This window comes from Diceros bicornis, chromosome 3 (genome assembly GCF_020826845.1).
Source record: "Diceros bicornis minor isolate mBicDic1 chromosome 3, mDicBic1.mat.cur, whole genome shotgun sequence".
NCBI classification, from domain to species: domain Eukaryota; kingdom Metazoa; phylum Chordata; class Mammalia; order Perissodactyla; family Rhinocerotidae; genus Diceros; species Diceros bicornis.
In genome coordinates, this window is record NC_080742.1 from 44,762,073 (window position 1) to 44,775,948 (window position 13,876).

The following is a 13,876-nucleotide window of genomic DNA, read 5'->3' on the forward strand; positions in this document are numbered from 1 at the left end:
TCTTCAGGCTATTATTTCTAGACCAGAGCTCTATGGTTCATGCTGTACTGTTCATTGGCTACCAACCAGACAGAAGATGCTAGTCTAAGCTATTGCACAATTTCATCTTCCTCTGGGCTGTTATGTAATTAAAATAATTTCAACCCGCTCTCTTGAACTTTTTTTTTCTACAGGCAATTGTAAAAATGTAGAAGCTGAAAAGCAAATAAAGGAACAAAAATATAACTTGTTTTCTTTTTTATTGTGAAAGAAATTACTCATTACAGACTACTTATTTAATTTAAAAATTCAAATGTAGTTTCTTTTGTATTCTGTAGTAAAGTAAAATCTCCATTGGTTTAAAATGGTCATTTTCCAGGAGTGCTCCAATTGGCTGGATCTTAAACATTTTTAAAGCAAACCACCCTTTTACAGATACAAATGCATAGTGCAACCAAGTTAGTAATCTATTTTCCCCCAGAACTCTTATATCTGAGGATATCTATAAATGCATCAGAAGCTGTTTACATACTCTGTATATAGGTAGTAACTTTTACCAACATTCTGCCCAATTGAGGAAGAATGTTATTAAATAGGTTCAGTTTTACAGAATTAAAATAAACCTCTAGCCTCTATGCTGAATCATGGGGTAACTACACACCACACACACTCCCACTGTGCACATATATAAACACTTGAAACCAACTCTTTCTGATTTTGCTGGTGATGCTTTAGCTGAAAGCTTTGTAGTGTTCGGCTACCCACAGCCCTGCCTTGTGAGTCATATTGTTATTGAAAGATTCCTCGTGATTTGAAAATTAGAATAATATTCGATATATAAAATTTTACCTTTCCTTTGTGCTTTTTTGTGTATTGTTTGCTGGCATGAAAAATATGCTAGACAAAGACTCTTGTTTAGAATAAGAACCTGAGAAGAAGGGAGTGGGACTGACCTGACCTCACTGGAAGCAACCAGTGAATACATGGGAGTAATAATTCATCTACATTGAGCCCGACCTCTGCTACAAGGGGCCACCACTCGGCACTGGAAGGAAGGTTGGTTGAGAAATAGTGAGCACTTTCTGTTGTTGGTGAGCACAAATCTGTTAATTCAGCTTCTCCTGGACTGTGTGCCACCCTTACACAGTAGACTTCAGAAATACTGCCCATTGTTATGGGAGAGGAACATAATAAGCAGTCTTACATATTTGTTAAAGGCACCCTCTATCTCATCAAATTTTTACTTAAAAAAGGAGCACTTCACCTTCCAACTCTTATGCATTGGTCTACAATTTTTTTAATCACAGCAAAAGAAATATTGTGGCACGTACTTATGTATATAATCATTATATTGATTTATAAATAGATATAAAAATGTATATATACACATTATATGTGTACTACTACATCAATGTATTATATATGTTACAAAATATGCATAACAATAGAAATTATGACAGGGGAGATGAAATAAACATTATTTGTAAATAAATTTAATGAGTTAATGGCATAGAAACCTTTTGTACTATCATGAAAAAAGTGTTATTTTAAACAACTTGAGATATAATTCACATACCATACAGTTGACTCATTTCAGTGTACAAGTCAATGGTTTTTAGCATATTCACACCATTGTGCAATCATCAACACAGTCAATTTTAGCACCTTTTCATCACCCCCAAAAGAAACTCTGTGCCCATTAGCAATAATATCCCACTGTCCCCGCCTCAACTCTAGGGAATCACTAATTGATTTTCTTTCTCCATAAATTTGTCTATTCTGGACATTTTATGTAAATAGGACTGTACAATCTACGGTGTTTTGTGACTGTCTTCTTTCACCTAACGTAATGTTTTCAAAGGTTCATCCATGCTCACGCTGCAGCATGCATCAATGCTTCATTACTTTTTTTCTTTCAGATATACAATACAGTATTATTAATTATAGTCACCATGCTGTATATTACAGTCTCAGGATTTATTTATTTTATAACTGGAAGTTTGTACCTTTTGACCCCCCTTCACCCATTTCACCCTCACCCGGCAAGCACTCACCTGGTCTCTGAGCGGCTGTTGCAAGGCTTTCTGGGATCATGGGAGAGAATCACTGCCAGCTTCTGCAGTGGACCCCGGGACGCCTAGAAGCGGGGCTGGGAGGGCGTCCTGTGCTGTCACTGCAGTGGGGCTCCATGCCCTGGCCCAGTGCCCAGTGCCCAGTAGCATGTCCAAGTGGATCCCGCTCAAGCTGGAGGACACCTACTTCCTCACCAGGCGGCAGACGCCGTGCAGGGACCAGAAATTCTTCCCATACCTTTTGTGCCAGGCCGACCCTGTCCTGCACCTGGACAAGGATGCAACAGGTGCCTATTTTATCCACAGAGACCTATTTGGGGCCGGTGCTGAACTCTCTGAGACACAGAAAGCTGGTCATTAACAAAGTCCTCGCAGAGGAAGGAGTGTTGGAGGAAGCGGAATTTTACATCACTTCATGAATAAAAGTTGTAAAGGACAAAATTAGAGAACGAGACAGGAAAACATCACGGGTGTCGGTGAAGCACCCGTACGGCGTGCTTCAGTGTCGGGAGGAGGCGCTCGCGCGGCCGGTGTCCACCACGACCGATGCTGGAAGTCTGAGCGGCCGGCCAGCCCCGGCTCTTCCTACAGCTGCGGGGTGAAGACAAGGCCGAGCTCCTCCGTGTGGTTTCCAAGGAGCCGCCCAACTCCCCGTCTGGCACGACTAGTGAGTCCAGCGAGAAAGCCAAGCTTTTGCAAGAACGGGGTTCAAGCACGTGAGGAGCACAGTGCTGACAGCTGAAGAAACCTTTTACCTTTTCCCAGGTTGCAAGGAACCGCCATGTCGAGGAAGCTTGGCCGTGAGAAGAAACCTGCTTTTGACAATGTCTCCAGCGATCTGGATGTGAATCCTTTTGTGCCTGTGAAGTGGGTGGTGAGAGACGGGACCAGCTGCCCGAGGCCGGGCGTCCCCACGGGGGAGGCGTGTTGGCCGGTGGGCGTCCCTGGGGGGCCTCCTCTCCATTTTCCCGACGCCGCATGGGCCTGAGGCAGGAGGCTCCCGGCCCCCCCTGAAGAGCGTTCCAGGGCAGCACTCTCGGTGCTGCATGAACTGTCTGTACGGAAGCCGGGGCCTCACTGGTGGGAAGTGGCCGCCGTCCCGTGACCTCGCGGCCTGAGTGCCCGCTGGTCACCGGCTCATGCACCAGGGAGTCTGCCCTGCCTCCCAGGTGTGATCAGTGGGCGGTTTCTCGGCCTCTAAACGCGGCTCCTGACAGGGGAGGCTCCTGACGGGGCGGCCTCCGCGTGTTCGCTCCTTCCCGGGCCTCTGCTCCGAGGCCCGGCCTCGTCCAGGAGGAGGATCCGGGTCTGGAACAACAGTCAAGACTTCTCAGTTGGTGTTTTCCAGACAAGAGAAAATGTATCCCTTTGTATCCCTTCTTTCCCAGTGTGGATAACCTACCTAATGTTTTCACTTTTTTAGAAATGCTTAAAAGTGTTGCCACATTTTGGATTCAGCTGTTAAATCATTCAAAGGGAGGCAGGGATGGCCTCGTCCATCCCACTCACCGGCTCGTGGGGGAGCTGGCGACGGTCGGTGCCTTTGTCTCCCAAGGATGGAGGTCGGGGAGGGAGGCCTGTCCACCCGCTTCTGGAGCTGAAACGACGGGTTACACTGACAACTGGGTGTTGACGGCGCATCACAAATGTCTCTCTCTTTCTCGCTGGCTCTCTTGTTTTCTCTGTATAACTATGCAGTTGTCTCTAATATTTCGGGGATGTTGGCGACTTCGCACACCACCTGCATGGGCTCTGCCCACCTAACATGACATTGGAGCTACTAGGATTCCCTTAGAAACTTCTGTTCGCATGCTTGGTGAACAGACTGTTCTCGCTGGTCTTGGTGACTGTCAGGGTCTGGGGGACCTGGCTGGGAGGAGCAGCTCTTTGCTTCTTGACCTCCGGCTTCCAAGAGGAGCACATTGACCACGGGGCTCTCGACAGGTAGGTCAGAGGCTCTGACACGTCTAGTTTCAAATGCTTCTGGAGACTTCTGCCTGTGCCCTCTTTTCTTTTCCTTTGCTAATAATCTGATTAACCAAGTTCTCCGGAACGTAAGACTTATCGTCTTCCTTTTTGTAAGGTCTGTTGTATATTGTCAAATGTTTGGCTTCAACAGTTTATAACAACCTTTCTATAGGGCACATTTAGCCACCAGCTGACCTGTTCTCCCTAGTGGAGCCCAGGGAGGAGGGTGGCCTGTTGGTGGCCTTGGGGCATGCCCTGTGGGGAGCTGCTGGCTGCTGAGCATGGTTTGATTTATGACCTTGATGTAAGAGATAGGCTTAGGGTTTTTTAAATTTAAAGATATTAAGACTTGATTCACTAAAATTTGTTTTAAGGAGATATTTATACTTTTATACATTTTTAGGTATCCATATCTTGTCAGCTTGCAATTTAATGCCTAAGTTTCCCCTGAAAATAGCAAATAAGATTGTGCATTTATGAATGAGCAAAATTTTAAAAACCCAAAACAAAAAAACTTACCTTTTTATGGCTGTATAATATTCCATTGTATAGATATACCATATTTTATTTATCCATTCATCAGTTGATGGACATTTGGGTTGTTTCTACTTTGGGATATTACGAATAGTGCTGATGTGAACACTCGTGTAAGTTTTTGTGGGACATATTTTCATTTCTCTTAGGTATATATGTATTATTGAAATTGCTGGGTCATATGGTAGCTCTACATTTGACTTTTTGAGGAATTGCCAAACTGTTTTCCAAAGTGGCTGCATCATTTTGCCTTCTCACCAAGGGTATCAAAGTTCCAATCTCTCCACAGCCTCACCAACAGTTGCTATTATCTATCTTTTTGATTATAAGCCATTCTGTTTGGTGTGAAGTTGTATCTCATTGTGGTTTTGATTTGCAAACCCCTGATGGCTAATGATGTTGAGCATCTTTTCATGTGCTTATTGGTCATTTGTATATGTGTTTTAGAGAAATATTTATTAAGAAATTTACTCATGTTTAAATCAGATTGTGTTTCTATTACTGAGGTGTAAGAAATCTTTATATATGCTGAGTACAAGTCTCTTATCAGATATACGGTTTGCAGATATTTTCTCTGATTTGTGGGTTGTCTATTTACTTGATAGTGTCCTTTGAAACACAAAAGTTTTTACCTCTGATTATATCTAATTTATCTATTTTGGGGGTCACTTTTTTTTTTTGTCTTGTATCTAAGAAGATTTTCTCCTGTATTTCTTGTGAGAATGTTATAGTTTTAGCTCTTATATTTAGTTCTGTGATCCATTTGGAGTTAATTTTTGTGTATGGTGTGAGGAAGGGGTTCAATTTCATTCCTTTGCATGTGGATATGCAGTTGTCCCAGCTCCATTTATTGAAAAACTGTTCTTTCCCTCATTGAATTGTATTGGAACCCTTGGGGAAAATCAATTGACTGTAAATGTAAGGTTTTTTTTCTGAGTTAATCAATTCCATTGATCCTTGAGCCAGGACCACACTGTTTTGATTACTGTGGCTGTATATTAAGGTTTGAAATTAGACTCCCCTTCCTACCTTGGGATATCTCAGATAGTTTGTGCTATGTGACCCTTGATGCAGGGACTGGGTGTAATTGCTAGTGTCTATCCACATATCAAATATTAGTGTAGTTTATTTGATTTCTTGTATTTTTATTTAAAAATTAAATATGAGTGGAAACTCTGCTATTTTCTTCCATGGTGTGTACTGGATTGGTGTGTACTCCTCGCGTTGGGGACCACTGCTCTTAGGTACCATATTTGGATTCTATTCTGCACTATACCAGTCTTTCGCCAAATGTCATCGACCACTGGCTCACCCCTACTGCAAGGCCCCAAGGTAGTATTGAATTACTTGTACTTTTACACACCCAGTAACATCTCCAGGAGAGTAGACTTTCTCTGAAACTTCATCTCAATCATCCTGTTCTAACTATGGTTCTAATATGGTAAAGGGATTATTCCAATACACTAGTGAGTTAAAAACAGAATACTAGAGGATATCTTAGTGACCTAGAGTTGTTGATGGGTTTACCAAAGGGTTTTATGACACAATGTGAAGAAGCAAAACAAGAAATTTAAATTACATTAAAAAAAATTACTTGGATTTACCAGCTCAGTCAAATAAGTTAGAGAGTCAGATTTTTCACCTTAGTCTTAGACTAGAAGCGGTTATATTTCTATGATAAAATAGATACATTCTTCAAACTCAACCTTCAGTGAGCCCCTGTTGTGTTCCAGGCTCTAGGTTTGGGACTGGGAGTATAACAATGCAGTCTGGCTGTCTGTTCACAGGTGGCTTGTATCTACTAGTCTCTCTTTGTCCAAGTCTGAATTAATATCCATTCTTGGTTATTATAAATACACACACACACACCACCTTAGCATATTTAATCACTTAAAATATTGATATTACAATAAAGTATAACATTTCAAAATAACTTAAAATTAAAATGTATGTTTAGTAGACAATTTGGAAAATACCGGTCAGCCAAAAATAATGACAATCAATCATATTATCAGTATTTAGAAATAATTGTTGTTAAATGTCTTTATGTTTCTTTAGATATTTTCTTGAAGTTTGCACATTTAAATTTGTTTTTTCTTTTGTTCCAAATCCTCATTTTAAATTCCCAGTTTATATTCTTCTGCACTAATCTCAGTCCCTTCAGTATCATTCTTTTCTCGCTGAGATGAATTTAATGATAATATGTTGAAATTCTAGAAACAAAATATACTTAATTGTATATTATTAATACATGTTATTGTATTCACTTATCTATTAGTGAAAGTTGGTACAAATTAATGGATATCTTATGAGTATATGACCTAAAAGTAAATTAACATACTTAAATTTAGTAAAAAAAAAAATTCATACTTATTTTTATTATTTCTTTTCTCATCTACTTTGCTTCTTCTTTATTTCTTTTTTTCTCTCACTCATGCATTCTTTTTGTATTTTCCAATGAATCTTTGTTTCCTCCCTACAAAAACTTAGTCTTTTCAATAAAACTATTTGTACGTTATAAGAAAATTGGTTTTTATATGTGCCAATTTAATAAACGTTTAAAATTTACTTTAAACAGGGGCCGCCCCATGGCTGAGTAGTTCAAGTTCCATGCGCTCTGCTTTGGCAGCCTGGGTTGGCGGGTTTGGATCCCGGGCATGGACCTACTCCACTCATCAGCCGTGCTGTGGAGGCAACCCACATACAAAATCGAGAAAGATTGGCACAGAGGTTAGCTCAGGGCTAATCTTCCTCAAGAAAAAAAAAGAGGAAGGTTGGCAATGCATGTTAGATGTTAGCTCAAGGTGAATCTTGCTCACACACACACAAAAAAGTTAAATGTATTCACATGCAGAGAAAATAATAAAGATTATAATAATTAACATCCATAATGTGTAGCTTAAGAAATAAAACATAATATATACAGTTGAAGTTTCATGTATATCTCTCTCCTATTTCATCCCCCTCCCATTCCTTCTCTTCTGAATTTGCTTTTTATTTTTCCTGTGCATTTCTTTATATTCTTATTACATTTGTGTATATACTTAAACAATATGTAACATTCACTTGCATATTTTTAAAGTTAAATAATTAACTTCATATACATGCTTGCTTTTTCCATTCACTATTTTTACTGTAGGTTTACTGTCCATCTTCACTTTCACTAAATATGAGTGGATTGTTCTTTAAAGTGGTTGTAACAAAGGTTTGTTTTGCTGTGTATTTTCACTAATGCTTGGTATCAGACTTTTAAATTTCTGATCAGTCTGATGAGTATAAAATGGTATCTCATGTTGGTTTTGATTTGCATTTTCTTGATTACCAGTGAGATTGTTTCTATTCATATGTTTGTTGGCTTATTGAATTATTTCATTATCTGGGAATTTCCTATTTATACTTTTTCTCAATTTTTCTGTGCCTATTTATTTTTATGAGTTATGTGTGTAATGTAGACATTAAACATTGCTTTATGTTAGGTTTTGCAAATATTTACCCGCAATTTCTGGCTTGTATTTTTCTGGCTTATGATAAATAGAAGTATTTGAATTCCTTTCCTTCCTCAAGTTTAGAATGATATTCTCCGCATTTTTTCCTAAGATTTTCTAAATAGCACATTGTACATTTCAGTTTTTACTCCACTTTCCATTGTTTCTTGCATGTAGTATTAGGTAGGTATCTAAATTTGTTGTTCCCATTATGGATGACCAGTTTTCCCAGCATCATTTATTGACATTCCTTGTTTACCTGCTACTCTGTAGGTCATCTCTGTTATATATCAAGTTTCCATATACTCATGGGTCTGCTTCTGTGCTCTCTGTTCTGTTGCATTAGTCTATTCTTGTGCTAATGCTGTATTGTCTTCAATAATTTAGCTTTTAGTTTGTGTAGATATCTGGTTGGGCCTATTTCCCCAACTTATTCTTTATTTTCAAAGTTCTCTTGGCTATTCACTGCCTTTGCTCTCCTATACAAAATTTAGAATCAGCTGAAACATTTCAGAAATTATAGATTAATTTGGGAAGAACTATTATCTTTATGATATTGATTCTATCACAGAATATAGTGCACCTTTTCATCTACTTACTTTACATCTCTGACTATAATGTGGTCAGTGTACATTATCTGTATGATATTAATTCCTCTTTTCTTTTGGTAAAATGTATACAAGAAAAGATGTACCATTTTAACCATTTTTAAGTGTGTACTTCAGTTGCATTAAGTACATTCACATGGTTGTGCAACCACCACCACCATCCATCTCCAGAACTTTTTCATCTTCCCAAATTGAAACTCTGTACCCATTGAACTCAAAATAACTCTCCATTTCCCTCTCTTCCTGGTCTCTGGCAACCAACATCCTACTTTCTGTCTCTATAAATTGAATTGCTCTAGATATGTCTTTTAAGTGGAATCACATGGTATTTGTCCTATGTGACTGGCTTATTTCACTTAACATAACGTCTTCAAGGTTCATCCTTGTTGTATCACATGTCAGAATTTTCTTCCTTTTTAAGCCTGAATAATATTCTATTGTAAATATTAATTCTTTACAGTTTGTTGACACTTGCTTTATTGTATTGGTCAATTTTGTAATTGGTACATGTGTGCTTGAAAGAATATATTGGCTGCAAAATTCAATATATCTCCAAGCTAGTGAATTGTGTTATTTAAATCTTCTGTAACCTCAATCGTTTTGTTGTAAATTTGTTATAACCTCCTTCCATGATGTGGATTTTTCAGTTTTTCTTTATAGTTCTGCCAATTTATACTTTTTATATTTTGAGCCCAAGTTATTAGGTTTACATTTTTTTGTTATTGTTAATTAAAATTTTGTATTATTTTATACATACCCTTATATGGTCTCTAATATTTTTCCTCTAAAATCTGTTTTGTCTCTTTTCAACACGGCTGCACAAGGCTTTTACTTCTTTTTTTTGGTTTGTAGTTTCCTTATATGTCTTCATAGAACCTTTTAATTCAATCTTGCTCTGCCAAAGAATATAGCCTTTCTATTTTTAAAATTCAATTTGACTGTCTCCATCTTTTAACTGGTAAATTGAATACATTCACATCAACTGTGTTTAGTGATATATGGGAATCTGTTTCTAGCATCTTATTTTGTGAATTATGTTTGTTCAGTTTTTTCAATGCTTCATTTTTTTCTCCGTTTATTTTTAGATTAATTGCTTCTTGGTTTTGCTTCTTTTTCAAAATTTTTTGTCCACTTTAAAGCTATACACATTTTTTCTATTTATTTAATAGCTACTTTTAAGTTATTAACATGCATATTTAGCTTTAAGAAGTCTAAAATTAACCAATATTTCTACCCTTATCCTGAATAACACAAAGACTTTAGAACACGTAAATTCCCACTAGCCCTTGGCATTTTGCAAGATAACCTCTAGGGATATTTATGATTCTAATTTTCTACAAAAGCAAGACTTCTGAAATTCAAAACACTGTGAACCAAAAAGAAAATTCAATTTGCTCATAACGGCAAACAAGGAGGAACATATATTCTTCAAAGAAATGGCTTTAGAAATAGAATTTTAATATTTTTTTCTAATTATTTTCCCATGATCTATTTTTTTCTTTTACTTTTAGGTCATATATTTTATTAAACTAGTTCAAGTAATTCTGATTATTTCAAAGGTTAAACAGTATAATTTTTTATTTCTATATTTGCTCGCTGAAATTGCATGATGATATTGATTATAGCACACAATGAGTAACCACCCACATGTCTAGAAGCAAATGTAACCATCCAGAACAAAGTGAAAACCCAGAAGCCATAAAATAGGTCCCTGAGCAGTGGCAACAAGCAAAACAAAACCAAACAAAAACAAAAACAAAAATCACTGCTATTACAAAAAAATAGAACCTTGAAGGCTGCTCAGCCCCAGGGCTTTATCACCTCAAAATCTCCGTGAGCAAGCCACTCCCAAATAAATATATTACTCTAAGCAAGACCGTTGTGCTTGTCATACAGAGAACTTCAAGACCTGTTCGTACCTACTTTCCAAATAGATGGCAATGCTTATCCCCCACAACTTAGAAAGGCCCAGGCCCCAATGACGTTACTGTCTTACTAGGCATCATTGAAGAATTTGTAAAATAGGTGCATAGTAACTCTTCTGTGAAAGTAATTTGCAGCTTTAATCAGTGGGAGGAGACAGATGACGTTCAGGCATAACGGCCTTAGACCACTTCATATAAAAAAAGTTTGTCTCACACGTCTTACTAACCTGAGAGAATTTCCCTGAGAAAAAGTCCCGGATAAAATCACCCAAAGAAAGAATTACACACATCTAATGTGTGCATAAGAAACAGACTCAATACAGTATGTTTAAAAGATACTTTAATCAAAAATGCTTTTTTAGGAGGAGGGCATCTTTATTATCCACTTAATGGGCATGACACATTTTCCAATGGGGCTCAATAGATGAAAGGTTAATTTGGGTATCCATTTAATTTTTAATAACAATAGGTTCTGAACTGTTTGACATTTTATTTTTCTGACAATGCAAGAGAGAAACGTGTACTTTCATACTTAGAAGTATGGAAAATAACCATGGACAAACTGTTCTTTCACTAAAATTGTTAACAGAAAATAAATGGTTTAGTGAGACACTTCAATCAATTCCAGCTACAGCACAAAAATTTCTCAGTTTTCAACTTCAAGAAGGAAGCTTTTTATTGGTGAGGAGTAATATCCACCAGAAATAAAAGTGGCCTACCGTTTTGTGATACTTTGGTGACTAATATGCACCATAATAATGTGTGCTTTACTGAATCGTTAAGATTTGCCCTACACATTAAAAGCCATACTTCATTTGTAAAAGCGTATAATTGTAGTCAATTCTTTTGAAAGTGAATAAACATTTCTCTCTTCTGTAGTCCATTATTTGGCAGAAGATTCAAAAATATTTGACCCGTGGCTGCTCTTAGGTTCAGTGATTATGAATCTGTCCTAATGAAGTGTTTGAAAGGATCAGCTGTTTATTTTAAATAACGTTCACCATTTTTCTTAATTAAAGTTTTAATATAGGTGATGTGCAGAAAGTTTGGAAACCACATAAAATTACAAAGGAAAAGTAATCCCCAACTCACTCATTTCCCTCATTATCTCTTGGCTCCAACACTAAATAATTTCAGAGTATTGTCCTTTGATAATTGTTTTGTCTGGCCTCTATTTTCTTATATTTTTCATTAGCTATTCCTTGGTTCTTTTATGTTGTGATTGCTTATAATAATCTTTCTTGTTTTATCCTTATAGTGAGATCTTAAGGATGGCCAAGTATCAGCTTCCTATTCACTTATTTATTCAACCTAATATTTATTAACACCTACTATTTGTGAAACACTGCATGGGAATATAAGTCAATAGGCAAAGCTCTTATCCTTATGGAACTTACTAACCAGGGATAAAGTGGTTGAATTTTGGGTGTCAACCCATGCTTAATTCACTTTCCTATCTATACAACCCTGTGTGGGATCTCTTTCCTTCTTCTTCTTTTTTTATGTGAGGAAGACCAGCCCTGAGCTAACATCCAATGCCAATCCTCCTCTTTTTTTGCTGAGGAAGACTGGCCCTGGGCTAACATCCGTGCCCATCTTCCTCTACTTTATATGGGACACCACCACAGCCCTGGGATCTGTTTCTTTCGTCATGCACAATAGATATTGGATGGACACTTATATGTGGTAAATAAATAACTACTATTGAACAAGTAGTTATTTATCTCTTACCTATATTGCCACATTCCTGATAGTAGAGATTGGATAAGTGGGATTTGGGTTGTGAAGTTCTATATTAAGATGTAACATTTGTATCATGCTTTTGAGTTAGCAAACTGTTATTCCATTATCTCAAAGGGTTCCTGTGAAGCCCAAGTAAAGCAATAAATATGCTTTATTAAAAAAGGAAGGGGCCGCCCAGTGGCTTAGCGATTAAGTGCACGCGCTCTGCTACTGGTGGCCTGGGTTTAGATCTCGGGCGCCACCGATGCACCACTTCTCCGACCATGCTGAGGCTGCGTCCCACATACAGCAACTAGAAGGATGTGCAACTATGACATACAACTATCTACTGGGGCTTTGGGGGAAAAAAAGGAAGAGGATTGTCAATAGATGTTAGCTCAGAGCCGGTCTTCCTCACAAAAAAAAAAAAAAGAAAATGCTTAAAAAAAAAAAAAAGAAGGAAGGTGGTGGTGTTACTTACATGGAGCCCTTATAGTATTGAGTATTCATTAAGAGATAAAACATTTAGTAACCCCATTCATCTAAAACATGGTTATGTTATGGGGAAAAAATGGCCTTGAACTTCCAAATATATGTTACATATTCTTAATGCACAAATAATTGTTTAGCTTAGAGAAAGCATAAGAAAAAATATAAAATGCAGTAGAAAATAAGTTCACAGATGAGTTAGATCCAGTCACTGATTCAAAAAGCTTTCAATATTATACATGGAAAGATAATTTTACACATACACACACAACACACACAATGTATCTAGAGCTTCCCCCACTCTTCACCTGGTTAATTCAGTGTATCCTCACATCTCAAATTGAACATCACTTTCTTAGGTGAATGTTCCCTCAACCTTTACATCAGACTCTTCTTTACAGTTTTTCATGGCACTCTGCATTTTTTCCTATACCACATTCATTATATTTATAATTATATTATACTTAGAAATATTTAGTATCTGTCTCCTCACTAGGCAATAAACATAAAAAGGGCTCAACGTGGCGCCGGCCCTGTGGCATGGTGGTTGAGTTCGCTTGCTCCACTTCAGCACCGGTCTAGGGTTCGTGGGTTTGGATCCTGGGTGCGGACCTGCGCACTGCTTATCAAGCCACGCAGTGGCAGGTGTCCCACATACAAAGTAGAGGATGATGGGCATGGACATTAGCCCAGGGCCAATCTCCCTCAGTAAAAAGAGGAGGATTCGCAACAGATGTTAGCTCAGGGCTAATCTTCCTCACCCCCCCAAAAAAAAAAAAGGCTCAACACATCAGCAAAGTGTCTGGCACAGAGTATGAGCTCAATACGTAGTTATTGCCTGCAGTAACTCTAATATATAAAAGAAGATGGCAGGAAAAGGAGAGAGAAAAACAAAGCGTGAAGGGAATGTAATAGAAAGGGAAAGCACATTTAATGTGGGAGCTTAAAAATGTTCTATGTAAAATTTGAAGTGGACCTTAGAGAGGATGTGTGTGAGTGCTGAATGTGAAGCTTCATAGACACGCCTAGAGGGGATGACAGAAAAGATGGTGAAAGCACCAATGTTCAGGGCCAGCATGTCCCTTAGATACAGT

General features: G+C 37.9%; 1 protein-coding gene and 1 pseudogene across 1 annotated transcript in view; both read left to right on the top strand.

Moving 5' to 3' along the window:
• HDAC9 (histone deacetylase 9) overlaps positions 1 to 13,876 on the top strand; it is an 809,523-nt gene that overhangs the window by 540,623 nt on the left and 255,024 nt on the right. The window lies entirely within an intron of this gene.
• Positions 2,072 to 2,771, top strand: LOC131422709 (BTB/POZ domain-containing protein KCTD5-like; annotated as a pseudogene).